Source organism: Paramisgurnus dabryanus, chromosome 3, assembly GCF_030506205.2.
Source record: "Paramisgurnus dabryanus chromosome 3, PD_genome_1.1, whole genome shotgun sequence".
Classification (NCBI taxonomy): Eukaryota; Metazoa; Chordata; class Actinopteri; order Cypriniformes; family Cobitidae; genus Paramisgurnus; species Paramisgurnus dabryanus.
This window is the reverse complement of record NC_133339.1, coordinates 11,128,191-11,141,531: the sequence shown is the minus strand read 5'-3', so window position 1 is coordinate 11,141,531 and position 13,341 is coordinate 11,128,191. Positions and strand designations below refer to the sequence as shown.

Below are 13,341 nucleotides of genomic sequence, written 5' to 3'. Positions count from 1 at the left end.
TGAAGAGTTCACATACTTTTCCCACAAGCACTGAGTGCGTTTACATGCAGTGTCTTACACCGATTATGCTCAATAAACTGATAACACGTGGGGTCATGTAAACGCGTAAAACTGTTTTCTTTAATCGGGGAAAGCCCATAAACGGCGTAAGCAAAAACCGATCGGCACAGGTAGTTTTTTGCTCATTACGCCGATTTCGCGTGGCATGTAAACACGCTTTCTCACGGTTTTGTTCATGTGCGCATGTCTCCGCGTATGAAAGATAAACGTCACACGCGAAAGTAAGTGCAAAGTAATGCATAAAGGTCTCCGCTTGACTAAAGCAGTTGGCAGAGAAACTGTTAAAATAGAAGCTTATGTTACATTTACAGGTTCTGCAGACACGAGAAGAGATACAACAATACAGCTTAAGACAGATATGCCGTCGGCTTTTTGATCGACTATTATGTACTATAGGTGGTGACGTCACTGCCTGCGAGAAAACTGATAATTCTCCAAGTCCCATGTAAACGCAGTTGTCTGCATAGCCGGCTTATTGATTTGCATGTAAACGCACGAAAACAGTTTTCTATAATAAGCAGATTTTTAATAGTTATCCGCTTATTCTGTGCATGTAAACGTACTCACTATGAGGTTTTTTTGGTTGTTCTCAAAGACATGAAAGATCAGAATTTTTGTGTAATTATTTTTAGACACATTACATTTGTCAATACCCTTGACACCATTGTATGACAAATTTATTCAGAAAACTATAATATTCCAAAAGATTCATACGGACATATTGTCCTTGATGTTACCCGTAGGTTTCTGAAGTGTATTTTTGAAGCCCAAAGTGGGCATAGCCCGCCATCGCCATCTTGGCAGCACGTCACTGCGCCACTCTCAGATAACCAAATATGGGAAAAAATGCAGAAAGTGGGTGGAGCTGAGGTGCCTGGTTGCTGAAACCATTCCCACCTAGCTTGAAGGTAGTGACAGCAGTGGCAATCAACCTGTCACTCAAGAACTTTAATCCATAAAAGAGGCGTCTAGAAGCTGTAATCACCAACAAAGGCTTTTCTACAAAGTATTACATAAAGTGTGTTCAATACTTATTCCCTGTAATTTCACTTTATTTATTATGACTCAACTTGTATACTTAAATGTTCTGATTTCTTTGTATGAATTCAATATTTGTCTTGATGGCTACATCTGGTGAAAATTTGCTGTCAAAAGTTCTTTGCTTAGAAATCCCCTTACTGATAAAAATGCTGATGTGTCAAATACTTATTTTCCTCGCTGTGTATTTATATCCAAAACAATTTTGGAACCAGGTTATAAAAATATTTATTCCTGCTGTAAGTTGGGCATCTTAACATTGGGGGTCTATGGGATTGAATCCCTTTTGGAGCCCGTCTCTAGCGGCCAGTCGATAAATTGAAACACTTCCGGAAATGTTTAAGTATGAGCAACATGATCTGTGATAACAAACACTAATAATTAAAAAAATAAAGCCTGTGAATGGTTGAGAAATGTTACATTATTTATAATATTTCTAATCCTAACAGCACACATAAACAAACGCAGAAAGTGTGACTAAATGAGATGCATTACATTAAACTACAACACACACACATCATCTTTCTGTTATCTCTCTATTGTGGTTCAGCTACTCATCTTCCCTCGGATTTCGATGTCATTCGCTCATTATTCTTTCTTCAAAGTAGATTGAAATGAACTTCTAAGCGGATGTTTCCTACCACAGTGACTAAGAGAGATGTACACATATTCCACTCTCAATATACTTCACTACAATGATTCACAACACAACAGAATAAAACACAACCAAAGAATAAAAGAAACATTCAGTGCATTGATAAAAATAAAATCACTGTATTGTATCAATAAGTCCTGCCTGTCATCACACACATATACACATTCTCCTCTGTTCATCACTTCATACTCTCATAAAAACACACAGACCTGTGTTTCAGCTTCACAGCAGATTCCTCTGAACAAACACCAACCTGAGATCCACAGCGAGAGAGAAAGAGAGAGAGAGACGAAAACACAGCGCATACAGCCACAGTGATGCTTCAGCTAGCTGGAGACAAAATGAGCGTGGTGGAGCGAGAGACACACAAGAAGAGAGAGAGGGCGGAGAATACAGTCACACACACACACACGTGCACACACGTGAGCTCAACTGAGACACACACAAACCTTTCCTCCTGAAAACACGACAATTACCACAGTACATCATCTCAACTTCTGACACACGGTTGTGTCATTGAGAGATATTTGCCTGCTGGACAATCCAGCACTCTCTCTCTCTCTCTCTCTCAGAACAGAGAGATATTTTAATCCTAATGAGAGACTGACTTTGCGCTTTCTGGTTTTCATAAACTTTCAACAGTATTTAGACTGATATAAATAGGGCCATATGATTTCCGTGATGCGAAAAACACAGACGGAATCACGGAATCCAAGCATAAAAATGGAATTAACTGTACAACGCAGAACGTCACGGAATTGGCAAATTTTGGATTTAGTCGTTTTTAAAACTCATCATAACTCATTTTCGAATACTATTTTATTTATTCATTTATTTATTGACGTGGTTTCATAAATCTGCAAATAAAATGACGGAAATGCGCAAAAACAGTTTCAATTTGTGTAATGATGGACGTAAAGAAAGGTAACGTTACGTTTCTCGTCATGCATTGCAAAAAATGACAAGCGTTGCCTCGACCAGGAACGTGACGCTCTTTAGTCTTCACATCCATTTTAAAGTGTGTATAGCTCGTAAACAGTATGTTCCTTGAAACGTCAGCTGGACCTGTAATCGAAAAAAAAAATGTTCCAAAACTTGTACAAACCCTGGCAAAGTGCATTCGGCACAGAAATACTCTGCAACAATTAATGTTTTCAGTTGATAAGATATGCTTTTGATTACTAAAATTTAATTTCACCATTAAAAGCAGAATCCATAAGAATGAAAACGGAAAAAAAAACGGAATTTGAGAATAAATAAAACAAAATTTTGGGAAAAAATTTCATAGATTTCATAGGGCCCATATTTCATAGTAGATTTTTTCTTTAAGCTGATTTTCTTAAGATCTGTTATTAATGAACATCAGCAAAAGTCCCTTATTTTCCGCATCGTGTGAATCATAGGGGCCTAGATATAAATGTAATTTGAGAAAGGGCCATGGATGTGTATATTCCTCAGATATTCTTTCAGAATAAATAGATTAAAGAACAGCGCACACACACACACACAGGCGATCTCTTCCCTTGTGTTACTCATTAGCTGTCTGGAGAAACAAAATCACAAGAGCCAAAGAAATGATGCTCTGCTGTTCAGTGTGTACATGTGAAATCCCTCAGGGGTGACAGAAGTGTCTTTCATCACTGTACAGCAGTATGTGTGTCTGAAAGAAAACAAACTCGTCTGGTCCACTGGTCCGCAGTACTCATCTGGTAACAGCAGACACATTCAGCACCACGGACAGCAACATGAGTCTAAAAATATGCAAACACCCCAGTTATTACATCAGATAGCCGCTCATGTCAAAGTCATTTATTTCTTATCCAAGCCCCCCGAGACAAACCCGATTAAAGCAAAGGATTTCGAAAAAGCATGTTGAAGTTTCCAATATTAAAACTAAGGCTGCACAATATATCGTTCCAACAACCACATCACAATGTCCACATTATCCACAATAGTGTAGTAAGTATTTATAACACGTAAATATTGTAACGCGTGTCCTCCCCCATAACAATATCATGCAGCCCTAGATGAAACAATATATTTACTGTTCAAAATAAAGAGAAAAAATGATTGTGGTTGCAGTGTTTGAATTGTGGGGGGGGGGGGGGCTGGGGTGGTTCCTGACCTCCTATAAGCATTGAGGGACCCCCCTATAAATCACAAAAATCTAAATTAGGGGGATGCCCTGGTTTTTAATTCAATGAAAATACTACATGAATTTAAAATTTTTGTGCGGTGTTGCCACAAAGCGATACTGTCCATTATTTGTCACAATTTCGCAATAAACTAATCTAGTTTATTTTGTCTCTCAAGTGCGCATCATGCTGCTTTCTGGAGGAATTGTCAGATTGTTATGGTGCGTTCACACCAGACGCGGAAGAGGTGGCAAGCGCGAGTGATTTACATGTTAAGTCGATGCAAAAATGCGAATAGGCATCCTGCCGATGGCGCGGAACGTGCGAATTGAACGTTTGACGCGGGATCCGCGCGAGTTGAAAAATCTGAACTTTGGCGGTTTTTCACACCACGTTAACCAAACAGGAGCTTGCTGACGTGATTAAAGGAAGCGAGTGGAGGCACAAAAACAAAACGACAATGGAGGAGAATCATTATTGCTATACCAGACATCTTTGTACTTTTAAAGGAATTAAAAGAATCTTGTTTGGAAGAAAGTGAGTGAGGAGGACAAACATCTGATAAGTTTACTCAATTTGAGCTATAAAAGCCCCTCCCATGGCGCAAATTTATGCGCGAATGTCTCAAAGGACTAGAATTTCACTCGCGAATGAAGCTAGTAAAGTCAAAATTTTCAAGCATCCAACTAAGCACGAATACCGCGTTTTTGCCGCCTCTTCCGCGTCTGGTGTGAACGCACAGTTAGATGTTGATTTAGGATTGGGTAAGGGTTTTAAAAAATAAATCCCAAACTATTATTTTACACAAATTTAAGGGGTAAACATTTTTAGGGTTTGAGTTAAGGGTAATTTGGGGTTTCTTTGATTAAAACGTTGTTCGAGGACCAACAAAAAATGTCCTGATATTGGGGGGGTCTTAGCTAGGAGAACCCTATAATCTTTGACATAATTTGAAAAATGTGTGGTAGTCAAATATGTTAGAGAAATTCGATTTTGACATTTTTAAGCGTGAAAAACGTTCAGCCTTTATTTTGAACACCACATATCATGATTTATTTCAAATCTGACACATTTTAATCATAGCCAACAGTGCTGCAAGAAACCAGACATGAGAATACGATGGTCTGCTTTGCTGATCCAATTTTAGAGTAACCAGCTGTCAGATACCAAGACATTTTTTTCTTTAACACGAGGAGTTCGGATGAGTTTTGAGAAGCAGAAAGCCAGTGTGACAATCCTACAAACTTTCCACCTTCAACCAAAGTAAGCGAGAGACAGATGCTTTTCTGTTTGCTTTTTTTAATCGGTTGAAACTCTACAGAACACTGAGATCTAAATTTACCTTATTTTACTGCGGTATCTCATCCGCAGCAGCCAGAGGAAGACTTTGTTCTGGGTGCATTACAAGGTTACGAAACGGCTTAGATGGAAGAAGCTATTGCAATACGCCTCAACACCCCTTAATGTTGTCAGCCTAATCAAGATCAACTTTAGTTGTAGTTATGAACAGTTCCAAGTAACTTCTTACCACATAGACGGAGTTAAAGTGAAAGTGAGATGAACGAATGAATAAGACCTCTCAGAAACATCTGCTCACAGTTTAATGTGTTGCTAATCAGGACAAGAGGGCGATCTGTCCACACTGGCACACTGTGGAAAACATCCATCTTTCACTCCGCACGCCCATCTAGTGCGGTGGCGGAATCTTCCTGGAAATGAAATAACGAGGGGTTTCCATAGTGATGAGTGAGGAGTGGGAATTTGACTCGTGTGAAGGATGAAGCCTGTTCTCCAGGAGTCCCCGGGGAGCCCAGGGCTTTACATCTTTCTCTTTTATACTCTTGCTCTCCTCTCTCTCTCTCTCTAGAGGATCTTTCGCTCTGGTGTGTCAGGGGTAAGTCTGCGTGTTCAAAGTGTAAACTCGAGCTCATAGAGGATATCGCATCATTACTGTAACACAGGAACAGTAAGCAAAGGTTCAGTGTGACGTCTATGTCTATGAACATTTCCCTCAGCTTCCATCTCGATGACCTTTCTGTCTCGTTCAATCACTCTCTGTCTCTTTTTCTTTCACCTTTATTTGTCTTTGGCGAAGTCAAACATACCTATGAAACCTCAAGGTTACTGTGAAAAAGAGTTTCAGAAAGATCTCAGACAGTCACAGTGAAAGACAATGAGAAGCAGCGTTGCGTAAGGTTGAAGATCAGCGGTCAGATATAAGGCAGGAGTCTGTATGGGTTTGCTTTATTCTTGGGTGTCTCTGACTTATCATTGAAAAATATATATTTTTTATGCTTTTGAATTTAGGTAGTTTTTAAGGGTGTTCATATTGCCAGTTAACCCTTGACCGGAGGTAATAATTAATGACTAATATTTGACATCTCATGCCAAAAGACAATGATGTGCACACTTTGGAGATGGTCTGCCAAAGGCCTCTTAATGACTTCAAAGATATGCTGGGTTCTGAAACAAAGACCACCTTGTCATCTTTGAAGCCTGTTATGGAACACATCACTGGCATACTGGAAGAAAAGAGGAAGATGATGCCCTAACAAAACCAATGAAAAAGGTAATGATGGATGATCTTCAACACTGTTACTCCTCTGAGAAAGTCAGTAAGGTGATCAACATTGCTTGCTTCATTGATCCTCGTTTCAAGGGCAACTTTTCTCAAAACAAGGATGAGACCATCAGGTTTACTATAGAGGAAGCTGTGAAACTGGAAAAAGAAATGACATCACTGCCACCTCAAGAATTATCTGCCTCCACTACAAATCAGGAGCAAGGAAGTAACACCACTGGCACTGTCCCTTCTGCTGCTACAAAGAAGAAAGATAAATCGCTGTCTTGCTTGCTCAAAAAAATTACATCAGTAAAACAAGAAATGGTCAGAGAAGGAGAAGATGTCCCCACTGGCATGGTGGAAGCCTCATGTTCAAGAGTTACCTCTCCTTTGCAAGCTAGCAAGAAAATTTCTCTGTATTCCAGCAACCAGTGTGCCTTCTGATGGTGCATTTACACCAGCCCCATTAGAGGCGGCAAAAACGTGCTATTCGTGCGTAGTTGGACGCTTGAACATTTGAATTTACTCGCTTCATTCGTGCGTGGAAGCCTTGCGTCAAATTCGAGTCATTCCCGACATTCAAACGGAAATTTGTGTCATGGGAGGGGCTTCTGCGACTCCACTGAGACCCCGCTCGCTTTCTGTAATCACGTCATTACTACAGCAAGGTCCTGATAGGTTAACGCGGCGAGGAAATCCACCTCAGTTCAGATTTTTCAACTCGAGCGTTTCACCCGGCAACGCTCAATTTCCGCGACATTCGTGCCGCGCCTACCGGGCCTCAGGATGCCTAATCGCGCCTTTGCATTAACTTAACATGTAAATCACTCGAGCTTGCCGCTTCTACCGTGTCTGGTGTGAACCCTGCATCAGAGGGTGTTCAGTTCAATTGGACAAATCCTCGTACCTCACCGTTCTAAACTCAATCCAGGAATGGTGAACATTCTCACATTCCTGCACCACAACTTGGATTGAAAGGAATGTGTTTCCAAAAACATTGTTGAGCTGCAGGTTCAATGAGTGCATTTTTTATTTATTTGTTTTATTAGTTTAACATAAGTTATTTATGTTTTGATTATTGAGCTGCAGGATTGGGTCACTTAAATGTTACTGCATTTTTTTTTTTATTTAGTAGATTTTTTTATTTTAAGAAAATAATTGATTTACATTCTGATTATTGTTGAGCTGCAGGTTTTGGCTTTTCATAAGTGACTACATTTAATTTAATAAAGAATAATTAAATTACTTATTTTCATTATTTAGCCTGACATGTTTACTGTTCCGAAATGATCTAGATTTTTCTTTAAAAAAAAATATTTTTCTGTGAAAAAGTTGCCGTTTTTTACCCAAACATTTAAAAATATCATATTTCAGAGTTGCAAGCGTAATACTGTGATGTTTTTAGCAAAGGTTATCTACCATCAGAATCTCATACCGGCCCATAGTGTCGACACGTGCCTACAGACATTTCTACACTTTTCTATCTTTAATTTGTGAATGGCCTATAAATTATGCGAATCCAAACAGGGATGAATTTACAAGCACTGTTAAAGACTGTTACATGAGTAGTTACACGAGTAAGTATGGTGGCACAAAATACAACGTGACGATTTTTTAAGCAGATAAAAAATTTGATCTATATTGTATAGCGGAAGAGCACTTAGTTTGCAGCACTTCAAACTCGGTGCGCAGTAACATCCTCAATCCTGACTCTCCCTCTCGCTCAAACTTCTGTCAATATTACTCCGCCGAGGTCGAAGTGCTGCAAAAGTAGATTTTTTACAGTGATGATTTCCTCTAAATATAATCTTTTAGTTAAGCGTGTCATTTTTCACATTATTGTCATATGTAATTTCTTAAAAAACAAGCTCTTCTACACCCCTCTCTTAACAAACAAAACAAAAAAAAAAAATAAGACCTCTGACAATTAACACTCAATTGAAAAATACTTTAAGATTATCGTACTGTTTCAACTGTATTATGAGGGTTCTCCAGTTTAATGTTTTATTGTGTGATGAATTGGGAACAGGTAATGACATTTTTAGTGTGGTGACAGTCTAACCCTCTTCCCCTTCAATATCTTTCATTTACCTCTTTAACACTTTACTGCATCTCATGACACAGACTACTACAAGTGAGCACACATCATTGATCATAAGACTGTACTGGAAACAGCCAACACACCGAGAGAAAGACAGACAGACAGAGAGAGAGAGAGAGCGGAATAAATGAAAGGTTTGTGAGCGGGGAGATGAGTTTCATCAGAGTACTAAATGAAATACACATCAGCACGTCTATTGACCTGAACACACAAGCGTTGAGTCATTATGAATCATTTGCCAGCGAATAATCATCAAACTCTTATTTCATTTGTTTCGGCATATGTTTTCTCTCTCACTCAATGACTGCTCATTCATATCATGAGTCATCAACACAAACATATTCACTATACATAAGACCTCATGGCTTATCTTTATAGCTTTTATCCTTTATGCTTTTTTGTAGTGGCATAACAGCAGTCATCTTTTCTAGCTGTCCCTAAAAGAATGTCAAACCAAGTTCACAGTATGACAATTGAGAAATTCATTCAGCGTACAAGTTAGTAAAAACAGACTTTCAGTTTCAGACTTTCAGATAGATTCAACAAATAAACTGTTTAGGCAGGGGCTTTGCTCGTGGCCACAGGGATGATGGGAAAGTTTATCATCTCTGTAGTCAAAACCTCACAATTTATCACAAAATTCTCATTACGAATGCAAAAAGAAAATAGTATATATTAATTATTATTTAAATTATTCACGCCTGTAATTTACGTAGGGCTGCAAAACAATTAATCGCGACTAATCGTTTGCAGAATAAAAGTTTTTGTTCACATGTGTGTACTGTGTATAAAAAAATACACACACATGCAAGTATATATTTAAGAAATATTTACATGTGTATATACGTTTATATATTATGTGTATATACATAATTATAATTGTATGTATTTATAAATACATAATTATTATACACAGTACACCCACATATATGATGAAACTTTTATTCTGCAAACGATTAGTTGCAATTAATCGTTTTGAAGCCCTTTTTTACAGTATGCAAATTGAAAGAATAATAATAAACAAAATAATAATAAAAATAATAATAATAGTATTTTACTGTAATGAGAATTTATTGGGATTATTTGAAAAAAATGTCACTAATTACTGTTACTAATTTGCTTCACTATTACTAGTACATGAAGTTAAGAAATTCAACAGTACACTGCTCTCACACAATCTATCGAAATAGTCATTTTGCAACACAACTAGTAAGTTAATATAGACGGTAACTGTAAGTCTCTTTATCTCCTGTTCTCCAAAAATCAAGCAGAAATCAGGTGCCAAAGAGCACTCGAGCGCGCGTTCATCTCTCTTTCATGATTTCACATCAAACACGTCCCGCTTTTAATTCCGTCATCCATGCAGTCAATTATAAACTTTTGATTCATTAGGGGTAAACTGGACAACAGTTAAGTAGTTTACATCCCTGGATATTACTCTTGTGTCGTAAAACAGCTGTCATATGAAACGTTTAACTGATCCACACTAAAATAGGCCACTTAAAGGCAACTTACCAACATTGACATATAAATTCAGTCTCTCCTTTTCATGAGCTCCATCTGCAGTAACTTTCCTCAGACATTGAAAACACATGAAAACTAGATTTCGATGTTTGTTTGAAATTAAAGGTGTGATTGAACTCGTGAGGCGATGCACAGACTGATCATATGGCGTCAATGTACCGCGCGTGCACCAGGTATGAAACGCTCTCGCGGTACTTTGATGTCATAAGCCGATCGGTCTGCGCAACTCTGCGTGTACGCGAACATCCCTTCAAACGTACCTAGCTGGTCACATGACTACAAGATCACGTGACTTCATTATTAAGTGTAAAATTATTTTATTAAGTCCAAATTATTTATACAGCACTTTTCATAATTGTTCATTGTTACAATGCAGCTTTACATGGAATAGAAACAAAGAAAAGTACAGAAAAATATATATATTTTTAACATACTATGTTAGAATGCAGTAGCCTACATGCAGAGGTATAGTGCATGGTATACGCAGGTTGGTGGAGTATTTCCTCTTCTAAATTCTAAACATTGATTAACAATATTAATTTCATAATAATTCTTTCCATACAGCAAAAATAAAATTATTTGGCCAAAAATATGTTGTAAATATTTAAAATATGAATTTATCAAGAAATTATTTAAATATGTAATTATTATATATTTTTGAATTTAAAAATAAAGTTCGTTTTAATCTACGTATTAACATATATAATTTTAAAATGTTTTCCAGGGACAACAAATACATTTCTAATTTTACCCATACAGCAAAAAATATATTTTCCAGGGCCAAAATATAAAAGTTTGTATAAAATGTAGAACATTTTAATCTTTTTCAACCTATTATGTTTACAGGTTTATAACATACAAAGTTTTTTTTTAAATGCGACGTAAACAGTGGGGGCCGATGACTTCTCTTCCGAGGGGAGCAAAATCAAAATATGTGTTCGTAGTGTCATGTGTGTTGCTCGTCATGTCAAAATATGTGTTAGTTGCATCATGTGAATGTGCATCATGCGTTATTTTAAAATTAGTGCCTGCTGCACATGCGTCAAAAGGGTTTATGATTAAAGACATGCTCACGTTCACAAAATACTCGCAAGACAATCATTTAACACTAAACTCTAATTACAGATGAAATTAAGCGAATATCTGGCAAATGCAGGTGTCAATTTTATCATAAACCTCTTCGAAGTGTCTGCAGCAGGCATTTATTTTGAAATGATGCATGATGCACTTGGTTCACATGACGCACAGAAGACATATTTTGACATAAAGAGCCAAACATGGCGCCTAAATACATGTTGGACAAGCTTCGCATCGTGCGCCCTCAAAAAAGAAGTCACCGGCCACCATTGGACATAAATATAAATGCTTTGAAATATATCCCAAATATACAAAAAAAAAAAAAAAATATATATATATATATATATATATATATATATATATATATTGGTGAAAAATACATTTTTGTAAACATATTTCAAAATATATTTTTTTGTATATTTAAAAATATATATAAGTCAAGTAGCAGAACTTAAATGACAATAAGGCCTATTTTGGAGTGAACTATGCAAGATAGTCAGTTTTTATAACACAAGGCATTCAACTGGGCCACTTTAAAAAATAGGGGCATAAATTAACACCTAGACGTTTCATCAGACGCATGCATGCCAGTGTTCCCGGTTACACACCTGAACCGAAGTGAACTTCCAGTCTGTATTTATTCATCAGTCTGGCTAGTGGCTAAACTGATCTCTGAAAAATTGAAAATAACATCAGAAATAAACTACTGTAAAAGGACTCTGTTGTTATTTATTCTATGTGGAAGTTATTAAACATTAAAAGCTGCGTTGTTCATTTAATAAGTTTTAAAACATGAATTATATGGTAAAATATGATTTTCAGCATCACATATACTTTTGTATGCCATCCCAATTACTTCTGCTTCTATTAAATATGGCTATCAATCTAACAAGTAACAAATTAATGTACAAAGTTATCTTTGCAGTCCAATTCTAATTATAAATGTTTATATGATCAGTAATTCAACATTTGCATTTAGCAATTTTATCTCTTCTGCCTGTGACACGATCAGAGCAAACCTGTAACACATTTTTCATTAGGCCTGATGTGTACAAAGACACAGATTAAAACCAGACCAAATTCACACAACGATCAAACGCAAGACCAGAACCCATCAATCTACTGACAACCTGAAGAAATGATAAAAACATCACTTTAATTTTAGTATTAAGACAGGTTCACAGACAGCAGCCCTGCAGCCATGACAACATCATCACAGTTGCTGGTTACCAAGTGCCAGCAGCACTTAATGTGCCAAATGACAGACTTTAAAAGCTGAATATTAACTGGGCGGACGGCGAGTGCGGGCGATGATAAGGTGTGCGTATGCGAGTGGAGGCGGATTTCAATCTGATTATCCTAATAGCTGAAAATAGCACATGTGAAGGTAACACTGACAGAAAGAGACGTGCGGAGAACAGAGCGACGTGTTAAACTACAGAGGACGATCATTAGCATCAGCCGATGGATTTATCACTCCACTGACAGTGTGAAGATCGGACATTATACTGTAGGTCATCAGACAGGTGATAGGCCTTTTAAATGCCATCATTCATGGTAAACCATGATATGTAGTTCAGCCCGAACTTCTGACACTAATATCAGATCTACATTGGGAGAGAATGACATCATATTGTGATTAATGTGTGTCTGATGGTGTTGAACTGCATGTCACCTCAAAAGAGTCCCTACACACTCTCAGATAAAAGGTAAAAGAAGGTACAAATGTTGTCAGTGGGGTGGTACCTTTTCAAAAAGTACACTTTTGTACCTAAAAGTTGCATATTGGTACCGCAAAGGTACACATTGGTAACTTAAAGGGACACTGCACATTTTTTGAAAATATGCTTATTTTCCAGCCCCCAGAGTGAAACATTTGATTTTTAACGTTTTGGAATCCATTCAGCTGATCTCCGGTGTCATGAGCAATTCGGTCCCCCCGAGCAATTCGGTCTCCCCTAGGACCCCCGCGTGATTCCATTGGCTGGAAAAACTCCTCATGTGTAGTTTTCTTAGCGCCTTATTACAATTCCTACAAAATCGCGTTATGATTTATGTAGTTAGAACGTTGTTAAAATTACAATTGATGTCTCTTAAATGATGTTTCATATAGTAGTATATAAATGAGGCTATAGGTGGGAGATCTACACATTGCTTGTGTCATATTATTTAGATATTATATTCTGTA

The 13,341-nt window shown here is 37.4% G+C and overlaps 1 protein-coding gene across 5 annotated transcripts in view; it reads right to left on the bottom strand.

Moving 5' to 3' along the window:
- The window catches only part of LOC135768879 (RNA binding protein fox-1 homolog 3-like), a 291,731-nt gene that overhangs the window by 193,616 nt on the left and 84,774 nt on the right, over positions 1–13,341 (bottom strand). For 3 of the 5 annotated variants that reach the window (XM_065278237.1, XM_065278234.1, XM_065278239.1), the window contains exon 1: positions 1,963–2,095. The exons of 1 other annotated variant lie outside the window; for it this stretch is intronic. The gene's annotated coding sequence lies outside the window, so the exon portion shown is untranslated. Of the gene's footprint in view, positions 1–1,962; positions 2,096–13,341 lie in introns of those variants that run through there. One more of the 5 variants, XM_065278236.2, reaches the window with a different exon arrangement.